At 42.7% G+C, this 12,710-nt stretch overlaps 1 long non-coding RNA gene across 16 annotated transcripts in view; it reads left to right on the top strand.

Moving 5' to 3' along the window:
• Nucleotides 1-11,140: 11,140 nt before the first annotated feature.
• Nucleotides 11,141-12,710, top strand: part of LOC122228408 — a 45,607-nt gene continuing 44,037 nt past the window's right edge. For 13 of the 16 annotated variants that reach the window (XR_006206571.1, XR_006206575.1, XR_006206561.1 and 10 more), the window contains exons 1-2: nt 11,141-11,917; nt 12,014-12,193. This is a non-coding gene — a long non-coding RNA (uncharacterized LOC122228408). The remainder of the gene's footprint in view (nt 11,918-12,013; nt 12,194-12,710) is intronic. The other 3 variants (XR_006206565.1, XR_006206564.1, XR_006206573.1) reach the window with 3 other exon arrangements.

The following is a 12,710-nucleotide window of genomic DNA, read 5'->3' as shown; positions in this document are numbered from 1 at the left end:
CCCTCCCTCCCCATGTGTCCTCTTAGAAATTTTCCTTCCACTGTCTCCTCACTCTGCTTGTTAGCATTTGTCCATTTGGATTTAGAGTTGAACTTGATCTTTCTCCCCTGTTGTCACAGCCTTGACACCTGTTGCAATAGTCCTGAATAACGTTTTCCTTACTGTGTCAACACATGTCAGGCTTATTTTTTTCTTTAATGCTGGCTGCTTTTCCGTTCCTCGGAGTCTTTGCTGATATTCTTCTGTTTTCTCGGGCTGCTCTTTCTCTCCTCTCTCTAAAGCCTATACATCTGTCAGATTTCACCTCCATGTCACGTTCTCAAGAGCATTTCCTCAACCCAGTAGAGTGACTAGGTTCCAGTATATTGCCTTCATAGCATGTGTCATGATTTGCAATTATGTATTTGTGCAATTACGTTGATTAATGTGGCTTCACATAACTCTTTTGTGTCCTCCTTGAGGGCAGGGAGACCATGTCTATTTTGCTCATGATTCTTGTCTCTAGTACTTTCACATAGTACCTGGCACATAATATAAATGTTTGTTATTGAAGGAATGAATGAATGAATACAGGAAAGTGTACTATATAAAAAAGTTGCTCTATAAGTCATTTTTCCTAGTCTCCAGCTGTGCTGATACTCCTGAACACTGTTGGGGGAGATACAAACTTTTGTGGCTTATTTCATCTACTGCAAACCTTCCTGGGGGGAAACCTTGGGTCATAGCTTTGGATGTGCAAGGTGTAGATCGCCCTCCTGAAAACTCCCCTTAGAATGATTCACTCCTCAATGTCTAGAACAGTGCCTGGGACTTGGTGAACTTAAATAGATGACCTGGGAATTGACCCACCTACTGACCTATTTGGGGGATTCCCAGGGATACTGATAATTCCCTTGAGACAAGTTGTCTCTTGGGTGGATGTTAATGGACATGGTTTTAGGATCTCATTCTGCCCTGATGGGCACCAGTCTAGCTAAAGATTCCCTATTGGGAGGGGCACCTGGGTGGCTCAGTCAGTTGAGCGTCCGACTTCGGCTCAGGTCATGATCTCACAGTCCGTGAGTTCGAGCCCCGCGTCGGGCTCTGTGTTGACAGCTCAGAGCCTGGAGCCTGTTTCAGATTCTGTGTCTCCCCCTCTCTCTGCCCCTCCCCTGTTCACGCTCTGTCTCTCTCTGTCTCAAAAATAAATAAACGTTAAAAAAAATTAAAAAAAAAAGATTCCCTATTGGGAATAAAATACACAAGGGGTTTTACTAGGTGCCTACTGCTCTAAAACGGGGAAATGGCAATATGAACTTAGTAAGATTTCCCATTTCTATGACTGCCCTCTGTTTTCCCATTAGTGTTTGTTGGTAGAACCGGAGGTAGAGGGAGCCAGGAGGGAGAGGATACAGCACGAAAGCAGGGAGCTAGGTGTCTGTTTGGGGACCTGACCCCACTTTTACTTCCTTCCACTTTCTCCCTCCCCTTAGTGCCAAGCTTTCAGAGACTGCTTCCTGCTCCCCATTTTCACCTTCCACCTTCTCCTCATCTCTTTGAGGCCTTACCCCTGGCTGCCCTGTGTAACTGTGGTTTCCTAAGGTTTCCAATGACCATCTTGTTGATAAACCATGCGTATGTGTCTGGGCCCTACCTTGTGTTCCCTGAAGCTTTGGACACTGCTCTCCTTTTTCTCCTTCTCTTGGTGGCTATGATGGCACCTTGCTCTTTTGGCTGGTGTCCTGCCTTTCTTTCCCATTCTGTATTTCTCACTTGTATCTGTGTCTCCTCCAGACAAAAGCTCCTTGAGGGCAGGGACTCTGCCTTGTTCATGGTTGTCTTAAAAGTCTGTATCATATTGTCTGCACACAGTAGACATGATTAATATTTGTTAAATGAAAGAACAAGCGATTTCCTAAAGCTTTGCCACAGCTAGACTACCAAAGTGATTAAGAGCAAGAACACTGAAGACAGCCTCAGTTCAAATCCTGGCTTAGACACTGACCATCTGTGTGGCCCTCGACAGGCTACTTCACCGCTCTATGTCCTGATTTCATTACAGTGTTTTAAAACTGTTTCTCGCCTCATAGGATTGTTTTGGGGCTAAATAAGTTAATGTTCATATGCCTGGCATAAAGCAGGTAAGTACGTGCCATTTAAACAGAATAACTTATTCTACTTGATGACCAAACATGGATAGTTTTGAAAGTGAAAGGGATGCTATTAATAATTACGTCAAGACAACAGGTGTAAACCAGGCCTGTCCTGGGCAAACAGGGACATGTGATCACCTTACAGGTAAGGGCTCATTAGGTAAATGAAGAATGTTTTCATCTTTGTTGGTTTTGTTACTTCTGTTCATTTTCTTCCAGTGATTAGCAGTAAATGTTTCCAACCATAAAAGCCTGTGCGCTTATCTTTAGGAACAACAGAGAAAAAGGAAGAACAGTGTCATAAGGGATGGAGTTGATAGGGCAGCACCCAAGAAACAGAAATGAAGTTGAATTCTTGGGGTGTGGGTGTGGGAAAAGAGGGGAGCCTTCCCATATCCCCCTGAAGCTGTGGGTCTGAAGGATGGAAGGTGCATGCGGTTTCCTTATGGATGGTGTGATTTCAAGGGGCCCAGCCTTCCCTGGAGCCTCGTCTGTGGCAAGTATCTGTGAGCACGGCCTGTGCCGGTCCTCCAAGATATGCGCTTGCTGTCTGCTCACGGAGTTTGCTGTTTTCTCTCAAACTGTTTCAGAAACATGTGGTTCCATTTGCTTCCCCGACGGGGAGTGTTTTTTCATTACCTTAAAGTAGTTGTTTTTATGAACTAGGATAAACACCTGGTGGGCAGGAGTTTTAGCTCGTGGTCATTCCAATTCGAATTCCGTTATTTCTCCTGCTTACCTGGGGAGGGGAAAAATATACTTTCTAAACACAGTTTTCCTCTTTCTGGTTTCCCAAACAGATGCACCATCAGATAACAGCATGTCTGCAGCTGGCTGCATCTGCCCAGAATACCAATGGCAGGTGGCTCTGGTGGTGACCATGGCACTCCAGGGGTGGGGGAGGGAGAAAGCATCTTTCCTTATCTCGAAATACTGAAGCCTGTCAGTCTGAGAAGGTGCCATTCAGAGCCGTGTACCAACTTATCCTCACTCCCTCTCCTTCTGGGGTGGGAGCGGAAGTGGCAGTGGGGAGGAGGAAGGGGTAAGAGAAGGAACTAACATTTAGTGGTACTTCCTATGTGCCAGGCCGTGGCATCCTTCCATTTGATTTCATACTCAGAACAACCTTATGCTATAGAGACTGGTTTTTCTGTTTCATAGATAAGGAAAACAGGCTTCAAAGAATAAAAACAATATGCTGGAGATAGATATGTCAATGGTAGGCAGGAATTTGAATCTGCTTCTATCTGATTCCAAACCCTGCGCCTTTTATAATATGTCTCTGAGACCCTGAGAGGGGTGAGGATCGACTCAGTTTCACACAGCCAACCCGGGAGCAGGCTATGTCTTTCCAGCCTCCCAAAGGGAGGGAGAGGCATGGCTGGACAAAACGTGTTGGTCAAGTGCTTAATTAATATAGGAGAGGGAAGGAGAATTGAAGTTTTTGGCTGTAAGTGATTCCATCTTTTGTTCATTCAACAAATATATATACAGTCCTTACTAAGTGTGAGGCACAATGTATCAACTTATGTGAAGAGTACAGCGGAAAAGGCAGACTTGAGGTTATGTGCAGTAATTGGTCTCAGATTTGGACATGTTGAGTTGAAGATATAGGTTTGTTTCTTTAAACTTTATGTATTCATGCATTTATTTAAGTATTTATTTGTTTATTTATACTGTGGGGAGGGGCAGAGAGAGCTGGAGAGAGAGAATCCCAACCGGGCTCCAGGCCCAGTGTGGAGCCTGATGCAGGGATCAGTTCCACACCTGCGAGATAATGACCTGAGCCAAAACCGGGAGTCCGACGCTTAACCAACTGAGCCACACTGGCACCCCAAGATATAGGTTTTTCATGAGGCCTTTGGATATACCTATCTGGAGCTCTGGAGAAAAGTACAGGAAATATGTATTTGAGATTGATCCTCAAATAGATGGTGGTTATGCCATGAGCAATGAGTGAAATAATTAATGTTCTATGATAGAGAAGAGCATTGAGAATGGAACATCAGGTAATCCCTATGTTTCAAAGGGAAAACAAAATGAAGAGTCTATAAAGAAAGTTAGGAAGGACTGTCCAAACATGTAGGCAGAGGATCAGGAAAGAGAGATGAATTTAGTTAGATTTGTTCCCCTCATTTCCTATTAAAAAATTTTTTTTAAATGTTTATTTTTGAGAGAGACAGAGACAGAGACAGAGACAGAGTGTGAGCAGGGGAGGTCCAGAGAGAGAGGGAGACACAGAATCTGAAGCAGGCTCCAGGCTCTGAGCTGTCAGCGCAGAGCCTGATGTGGGGCTCGAACTCACGAAACGTGAGATCTTGACCTGAGTTGCAGTCTGACTGATTAACCGACCGAGCCACCAAGGCACCCCTCCCCAACTTTCTATTTAAAAATCAACCACTGTGGTATAATTTACATGTAATGAGCACACCCTTGAGTATACAGTTCCCAGACAGATGCCACCATCAGATGCTACCACCTCAGCAGCCAGCAGGCGGTTCTGGTGCAGTTTTGACAAATGTATTCACACATGTAACCTCCAATCCAGTCAAGATATAGAACGTTTCCATCGTATTTAAAGTTCCCTCATACTCTTCTCCAGTTATCCCATGCAATCCCTGCTCCAGGCCATCACTGGTCTGGTTTCTATGCCCACAGATTAGTTTTGCTTACTTGAGAATTTCCTATCAGTGGAATCACACAGTATATACCTTTCTGTATCTTGCTTCATCAGTGTCATTGCATGGCTCAGTAGCTTATTCCTTTTTATTTCTGGGTAAAATTTCACTAAATGGATATATCACGAGTTGTTTATTCACTGACCTTTTGGTGGACACTTGGGTTATTTCTAGTTTGGGACTATTATGAATGAAGCTGCTATGAACGTTTGTGTACAAGTCTTTTTGTGTATAAGGTTTTTCTTTTTGTTCTTTTTCCTTTCGGTGAATATCTAGGAGAGGAATTGCTGGGACAAATGTTAAGTGTATATTTAAAAGACATTGCCTAACTTCTTTTCAGAGTGGTTATACCATTTTACACTTCCATCAGTAATGTATGTGATTTCCAGACAGTCCATTTTCTCACCTAACTTGATATCATTGCTATTTTAAAATTTCAGTCATTCTAGTAAGTATGTGGTAGTACCTAATTCTGTTTTTAATTTGCACATATCTTATCTGTTGTATCAATCTGATGATAGAATATCTTGTTATGTGCTTCTTGCTGTTCTTTGCAATTGCAATATCACATTATATTCATTATTGTAATAATCTTGTACTTGTAATAAATCTTCAAGTCAAGTTATATAAGTTTTTTTTCCCCCCAAACTGTTTTGGCTATTCTAGGTCCTTTGAACTTCCACATAAATTTTCAAATCAGCTTGTCAATTTCTATAAAATAAAACCTGCTTGGATTTTTACTAGAGTTATGCTGGGCAGAATTACTTTGGGAAGAGTTGACATCTTAAGAATATTGTATCTTCCCATTCATTTCTTAAGGTATTTGAAAGTTTCTGTCACCAATGTTTTCTAGTTTTTCTATGTATATGTTTTGCATATATTTTGTTATATTTATTCCTAAGTACTTTGTGTTTTGATGCACTTTTATTATGTGCCTTGGTTTTTCATATTTCTTGCTTGGGGTTTCTTCTGTGGACTTACACTTTTCATAAAATTTGGAAAAGTTTTGGTCATTATTTCTTCAAATATTTCTTATGACTTCTCTTTCTTTTCTTCTTTAGGGTCCACTTGAATGTATAACAGGTTATTTGACATTGTCTCACAGCTCTCTGATGCCGTGGTTATTTTTTCCAGATGCTCAATCTTTCCTTTACCTTCTTGAATATATGGAATATAGTTTTAATAACTTACAATGTCTTTGTCTACTAATTCTATCACCTATGTCATTTCTAGGTCAGTTTTCATTGATTTTTCTTCTTAATTATGGATTTTATTTTTCTGCTTATTTGCATGTCTTTTAGTTTGTGTGTGTGTGTGTGTGTGTGTGTGTGTGGTTGTTGTTTGCTTTTTGTCTTGTGAGTTTTTATTGGATTCTAGACATTATGTATTTTTACTTTGTTGGGTGCTGGGTATTTTTCTATTCCCATAAATATACTTGAGTATTATTCTGGGACATAGTTAAGTTACTTGGATACTGGTCCTTTTGAGGTTCGCTTTGTTAGGGATGGCCAGAACTGCTTATTGTCTAAGGCTAATTGCCCACTACTGAATATCCTTCTGAATACTCTATCTGGTAACCTATAAATTATGAGGTTTTCAACTTTGGCTGGTAGGCAAACACTGAGGATTTTTTCCTTTACTCCTTTCAGGTGTTTTTTTTCCTTCAGCTTTAAATATTTTTCTGACTTGAATATGCTGATCAGTAATCAAACCAAAGACTCGAGGGACACCCTTTGCAGATCGCTGGATCTCTCTCTCTCTCTCTCTCTCTCTCTCTCTCTCTCTGTGCAGCTCTCTAATCTCTGATGCTCTTCTATGTGAACTCTAGCTGACTTGGCCTCCTTGGACTCCCTGAATGATCTCCTAAACTAAGGGAGACTTGTTGGCTCTGGCTGGGTTTTATCATAGGGGCTCATCTTGCTTGTTTCCTCTTTTTCAGGGATCACTGTGTGTAATGCCTGACGTCTAATGTTGGAAAGCTGTTGTTTCATATATTTTGTCTGGTGTTTTAGTTGTTTCAGGTGGGAGAGTACATTCTGTCCTGTTACCCCGTCTTGATCAGAATTGAAGTCCTGATGCAATTTCAAATGGCATTACAGTTTAGATTTTTTTTTCAACAATTTATTCATAGTCTATGAAAAACAGTTGATTTTTGATATTTGACTTTGTATCCTGTGACCTTGCTCAATTCACTTATTAGTTTTCACGTGGTGGGGGTAGATTCCTGAGGAATTTCTATATACACAATCATGTCATCTGTAAATATGGCATGTTTTCTTTCTTCCTTCAGAAACTGCATGTGTTCTCTCTCTTTCCCTAGCAAACCCCTCCCCCTGCCTTATTGTTGTATGAGAAACTCTATTACAATGTTAAGTTGAGGTGAAAAAAGTGAACCTTGCATTGTTCTTGATCTTGAGAGCGGAAAGAATTCAGTCTTTCATCATTAAGTAGGATGCTAGGTGTAGGCTTTTTGTAGATGTGTTTTTTGGGGCTAAAAAAGTTTCTTCTATTCCTAGTTTGCTGACAGCCTCACAAGGAATGGATGTTGAATTTTACCAAATGTTTTTTTCTGCATCAGTTGAGATGATAATATAATTCTTTCTCCTTTACTCTCTTAATGTGGTAAATTACAGTGATCAATGATCATTAAATCAGTCTTGGAGTCCTGAGATAAACTCCACTTGATCATGATGTATTATCCCCTTAAAAATGCTTTTTATATGTTTATGTATTCTATGTACTAATATTTTGTTGAAGATTTTGCATCAACATTCATGAGAGACATTGGGCCAATTTTATTTTCTTGCAATGTGTTTGTCAGGCTTTGATATCAGAGTAATACTGGATTCATAAAATAAGTTGGTAATAATTCTTTCCCATTTTACTTTCTATAAGAATATGATTGGTATCATTTCTCCCCCTCAGTGATAAGTAGAATTCATCAGTGAAGCTGTTTGGCCTGGGGTTTTCCTTGTAGAAAGTTTTTAAATTAAAAATTCAATTGATTAAAAAAATTTTTTTCGGGGCGCCTGGGTGGCTCAGTCGGTTGAGCGTCCAGCTTCGGCTTGGGTCATGATCTCACAGTTTGTGAGTTTGAGCCCTGCGTTGGGCTCTGTGCTGACAGCTCAGAGCCTGGAGCTTGTTTTGGATTCTGCGTCTTCCTCTCTCTCTGCTCCTCCCCCACTCGTGCTCTGTCTCTCTCTCTCTCTCAAAAATAAATAAAACATTAAAAAAAATTTTTTTTCATGTTTATTTTTGAGGGAGAGAGACAGACAGAGCATGAGCAGGGGAGGGGCAGAGAGAGAGGAAGACGCAGAATCCGAAGCAGGCTCTAGGCTTCGAGCTGTCAGCACAGAGCCTGATGTGGAGCTGGAACTCATGAACCACGAGATCATGACCTCAGCTGAAGTCGAACTCTTAACCGACTGAGCTACCCAGGTGCCCCCCAAATTCTATTGGTTTAATAGATAAAAGGGCTATTCATATTTTCTATTTCTCTTATGACAGCTTTGGTAATTTGTCTTTCAAGGAATTTGTACACTTCCTATCTTTTTTTGGCCAGCTTTCTTGAAGTGTAATTGACAAACAAAGTTGTGAGATATTTAAATTGTATCCTTTAAAGTTGAGTAGAATTTGCAGTGGTTCCCTCTATCATTCCTGACATTGGCAATTTGTATTTCTCTCTTTTTCCTTGCCTTTATGTATGTGCAGATTAGTTAGCTTTCGCTGCATTGCCAAATCCTACAGTCTCTGTATCAGGCAATGTATATTTTATAGAGCTCTCTCTTTCTTTTTGGAAGGTAATCCCCTGGAATAGTTAGTAATTCTTTATATTACAATTTCCCTGTTCAAATTGGGGTGTGGTTTCTGTCTCCTGAGTGAATCCTGACTGATACACCAATAAAATACTGGAATAGAAATGTCAGCAATGGAGAGGACATGGAAGAGAATTCAGACCCAGGTGGATCCTTTGAGCCTGGAGACCATAGGAAGGATACATGGTGAGTGTCTGACTATATTTATGAGGGAAGGGAGGATGAGAAGCTGAGGGAGTTCCTGGCTTTGATTTTCTCCATGAAGTAGGAGGAAAGCTATCTGCTGAAGGCTTGGGGAGAATGAGGCAGATTTGTAATAGCCCTCGATGAACCTTGCAAAAGACCAATTTGTGTTGGAGTATACAATTTTCTCTACCAGAACTCAGAAATCCAGCCTTATAAGCAAGGCAGGCAGTTTTAGAACTGACTCAGGGTCAGGGTTTTCCAGGACTTGTGAGTAGAAGAAAAAGGGAGCAAGGGTATTAAAGAAGCTGATGAGAAATCATCCAAGTTATTGACCAGAGGTCTAGTGTGGGTTTTGAAAGATTGAGCCCTGGGGTTGAGTGGAGGAGAGAAGATAAACTTCTCTTCTTATGAGGCCATAAAAGGGTTAAAGTGCTGGCACTCAGTGAGGTCAAGGAATGAAGTAGGAGGAATAGAATAGAGTTGGAAAGGTCATGGTCCAAGTGGGACGTTGAAGTGTAATTTGGGGGGAGGTGGAGCCATGCTAGTAATGGTCCAATTGTGGCCTTGAAAAGTTATTTGAAGTGATCAGGACAAGGTTGGGGGAGGCTAGGGTGTCAGATGAGTTGGCCTCAGCAATTTGTCTCAGGATGGTGGTGGGAGTTAATACAGTGGTGACTGGGGAGAGTCCTCAGCATGGTGTGGGCCAGGGTCAATGATAGCAGCAAGAGGTGAAGGCAATGAGCCATGCAGCTTGAGCAGGACTTTAAATGAGAGTAGAAGAGTAATAGCATGGAACTGGCAAGGGATGGTGGGAGACTGCTGACTCCAAGTGCACCCTTCTTGGCTGGAAAATGGAACTCGTGGGAGCAAGAGCCACTTTCATGCAAGAGGGCTGCAAGGGAACCAATGTCCTTGGGGTAAGGCCAGGTTTTAGTTACTGTGAGAAGGAGGATATATGGAAAGTTCTTGGAGAGTGTTGTGGATGTAGAATTTGCGTATAGTGGAATGAGGGTTACTAAGAGCGCAGGGGAAAATATTCAAAAGGCAAACAGCAACGTGAAGGTGGAAAGGGCAAAGGTGATGAGCAGTTTGTAGGACTCAAAGTACAGCAACTGAGTTTTCATCCATGTATCACAGCACTTGGTAGGCACAGAGTAGGTGCTCAATTAATGTATCTGAGGAATTGTGTAAATCCGTGAATAAATAAAGTCTCTTTTGCAGCTGCTCACTTTGGTTCTCCATTTGTTTACTGGGAATGCTGCTGCTTTTATCCCCCTAGCTCTGAAATTTATAGCCGCGTCCTCTCCAAAGCCCCAATTCTTTCCATCTGGCAGAGTGGGTGTCTTATTATTCTATCCCATTTCACCCTAGGAGGGCGGGGAAAGTCAGAGCTGGTTACTACTTGTAACCTGGGGAAAGTCAGGGCTGGTTACTACTTGGGAGAAACTGAAGGTCAGAGAGAGCAACGAGTTCACCCACTATCAAGGATTAAGATTTACAGTAAGACAGGGAAAGAAATAGCAGGGCTTCCCCCTGTTCTGGCCTGTTCTGGCCCCCAAAGCAGCCCCAGAAGGGTGCGTGGGGGGCTCTCAGGGAGCAGCTGTCCAACGTGGCCTGTGGCCGGTCAGGCTCTGCACAAGGCAGTCTCCAGCAGGTGGGGGTGTGGAGTTGCGGAAGGCTGGCAGCTTTGGGTGGAATGAGAAGGCAGAGACGCCTTGTGGCTGCAAGATGGGAGCGGCTCTTCCGAGGAATGAAGTCTTTGGGGTATGCGCGGCCAAGCTTGGGAGATGGACTTCTGCTAACCCCTTATTTTCCAGCTGTCACTCCACAGCCATGTTGCTTCATTAGAGGAGCAGGAAGCAACAGGAGATGGATGCCCCCTGCCTCTTTTTCCTCTTTGGCCTCAGGGTTTGAGTCCTGAGGTCTTGACGGTGGGGAATGTAGCCTAATGGAGAGTGCACAGGGTTTGTGGCTTCTAAGTCCCGGCGCCCCCACACTCTGGCCACGCACACAGGCTACTTCCAGACCTCTGCGAGTGAGTGATAAAGGCGCCTGTCCCACCTTCTCACGCTTTATAGGTGAAAGCCTTGGCAGACTGAAGACTGTAAAAATATAAAAATTTATTGTTAATGATTAATGGGGTAGTTAGTGGCAAAAATATGTTCCTTGATCTATTCTAAAGGAGGAAAGAGGACCTTTAGGAAAGAAGACTTTCTTATTTGCAGAAGAACTGACCCTTTTGACTGTATGTTTTCACCTCTGTGAGGTCATAGAGTGGAGGGGTAAGAATGCCAACTTGCGATGGAACATGGGAGGGAGGTATAAGCACTCGGGAAACAGAATGCACAACAATAAACTACCATCTCTTAAGTATCTGCTATACTCCAGGCCCATTACACGTGTTGTTTAACATCATCATCACAGCAGGCTGACCGGGTAGATGTACTTATCTTTCTAACTAGAAATGGAACCTTAGAGTTTGAGAGGTTAAGTACTAACAGAGAGTTCCCCAGATAAAAAGTAGCAATGGCAGGATTTGAACCCAGGCCTGCTTGGCTCTAATAGCCCAGGCCTTTCCTGCTGTAATGTGTGGGCTTATACTTGACTAAATCTCCAAAAAACTTTTCTAGGGACCTGTCCTAAGCTGGTTACTTAAGAATCACTCAGGAAACTTGTAAAAATGCAATTTTTAAGTGCTCCCCCAGGGAGAATGTCATCACAGATTTAGGTTTTTCCTTTCTCTTTCTTTCTTTGCATTTCATATCCTCCTCCATTACTTCAGCTGTTTAAGGGACTACAGTAATCAATACTTTTTGTCTTTCAAACATCTTATACCTTATACTTTTTCTTGAAAACACTGACAAATGCACATTCATTTTGTCAAGCCAGGGACCCCCGAGGTTCCCCAACAGACTGTTATGCAATCAGCAACTCCCACTTGTTCCAACAATATACTTTTATCCACTTATTCTGCTGGGGTGCAAGAGTCATCTTTAGGACACAGTTCACTGCTGGGAGAGGCCTCCCCTTGGGCAGGACTTGCCCTGGGAGGGAAACAGAAGCAGAAAGCAGTGGATTCCTGGGGTTTTATTCATCTAATCATTCAGTAAGTAATAACTGAGTACTATGTGGCAGGCAGGGGCGAGATGTTGGGGATGGAGTAATCATAAAACAAAGTCTCTGTTCTCATGGGGTTTTGCAGAGGTGGGCACAGAAAGCCTGGCATCTGAGCTGAGACAGAGTGAACCGTGAATTGCTGGGGAAAAGCATACCAGGCAGAGGGAACAGCGAGTGCAAAGACTCCCTTGGGGGAGTTTGAGGTAGTGCAAGAAGGCTAGTATCCAGCAGGAAGCCTGGAGTGGAGTGTGCAAGAAGGAGCAAGGTAAGAGATGTAACACAGGTTAAGTAACACAGGTTGGAACACGTGGGGCCTTGTAAGCCATTGTGAGAATTTGGAGTTTTCTTCCAAGTAAGATGAGAAGGAATTGGAGAGTTTTGTGCAGGGGAGTGACATGATTCAGTTGGGGTTTTCACAGGGTCACTCTGGGTGTGGTGTTGAGAATTCACTCTAGGAGAGGGGCGCCTGTGTGGCTCAGCTGGTTAAGCGTCTGACTCCTGGTTTCGGCTCAGGTCACGATCTTACAGTTCATGAATTGGAGCTGGGTGTTGGGCTCTGTGCTGACAGTGTGGAGCCTGATTGGGATTCTCTCTCTCCCACTCTCTCTACTCCTCCCCTGCTCATGCTCTCTTTCTCTTTCTCTCTCCCTCTCAAAAATAAATAAACATTAAAAAAGAGAGAGAGAGAGAGAGAATTAACTCTAAGGGGGCAAGGGTGCTAGCTGAATCCCAAAGCAACTTTGCATATCTCTTGAACATTTTGTCTGATTCGAGTCCTCATC

This window comes from Panthera leo, chromosome C1 (genome assembly GCF_018350215.1).
Source record: "Panthera leo isolate Ple1 chromosome C1, P.leo_Ple1_pat1.1, whole genome shotgun sequence".
In the NCBI taxonomy this organism is placed as follows: domain Eukaryota; kingdom Metazoa; phylum Chordata; class Mammalia; order Carnivora; family Felidae; genus Panthera; species Panthera leo.
This window is presented reverse-complemented; position numbering and strand designations above follow the sequence as displayed.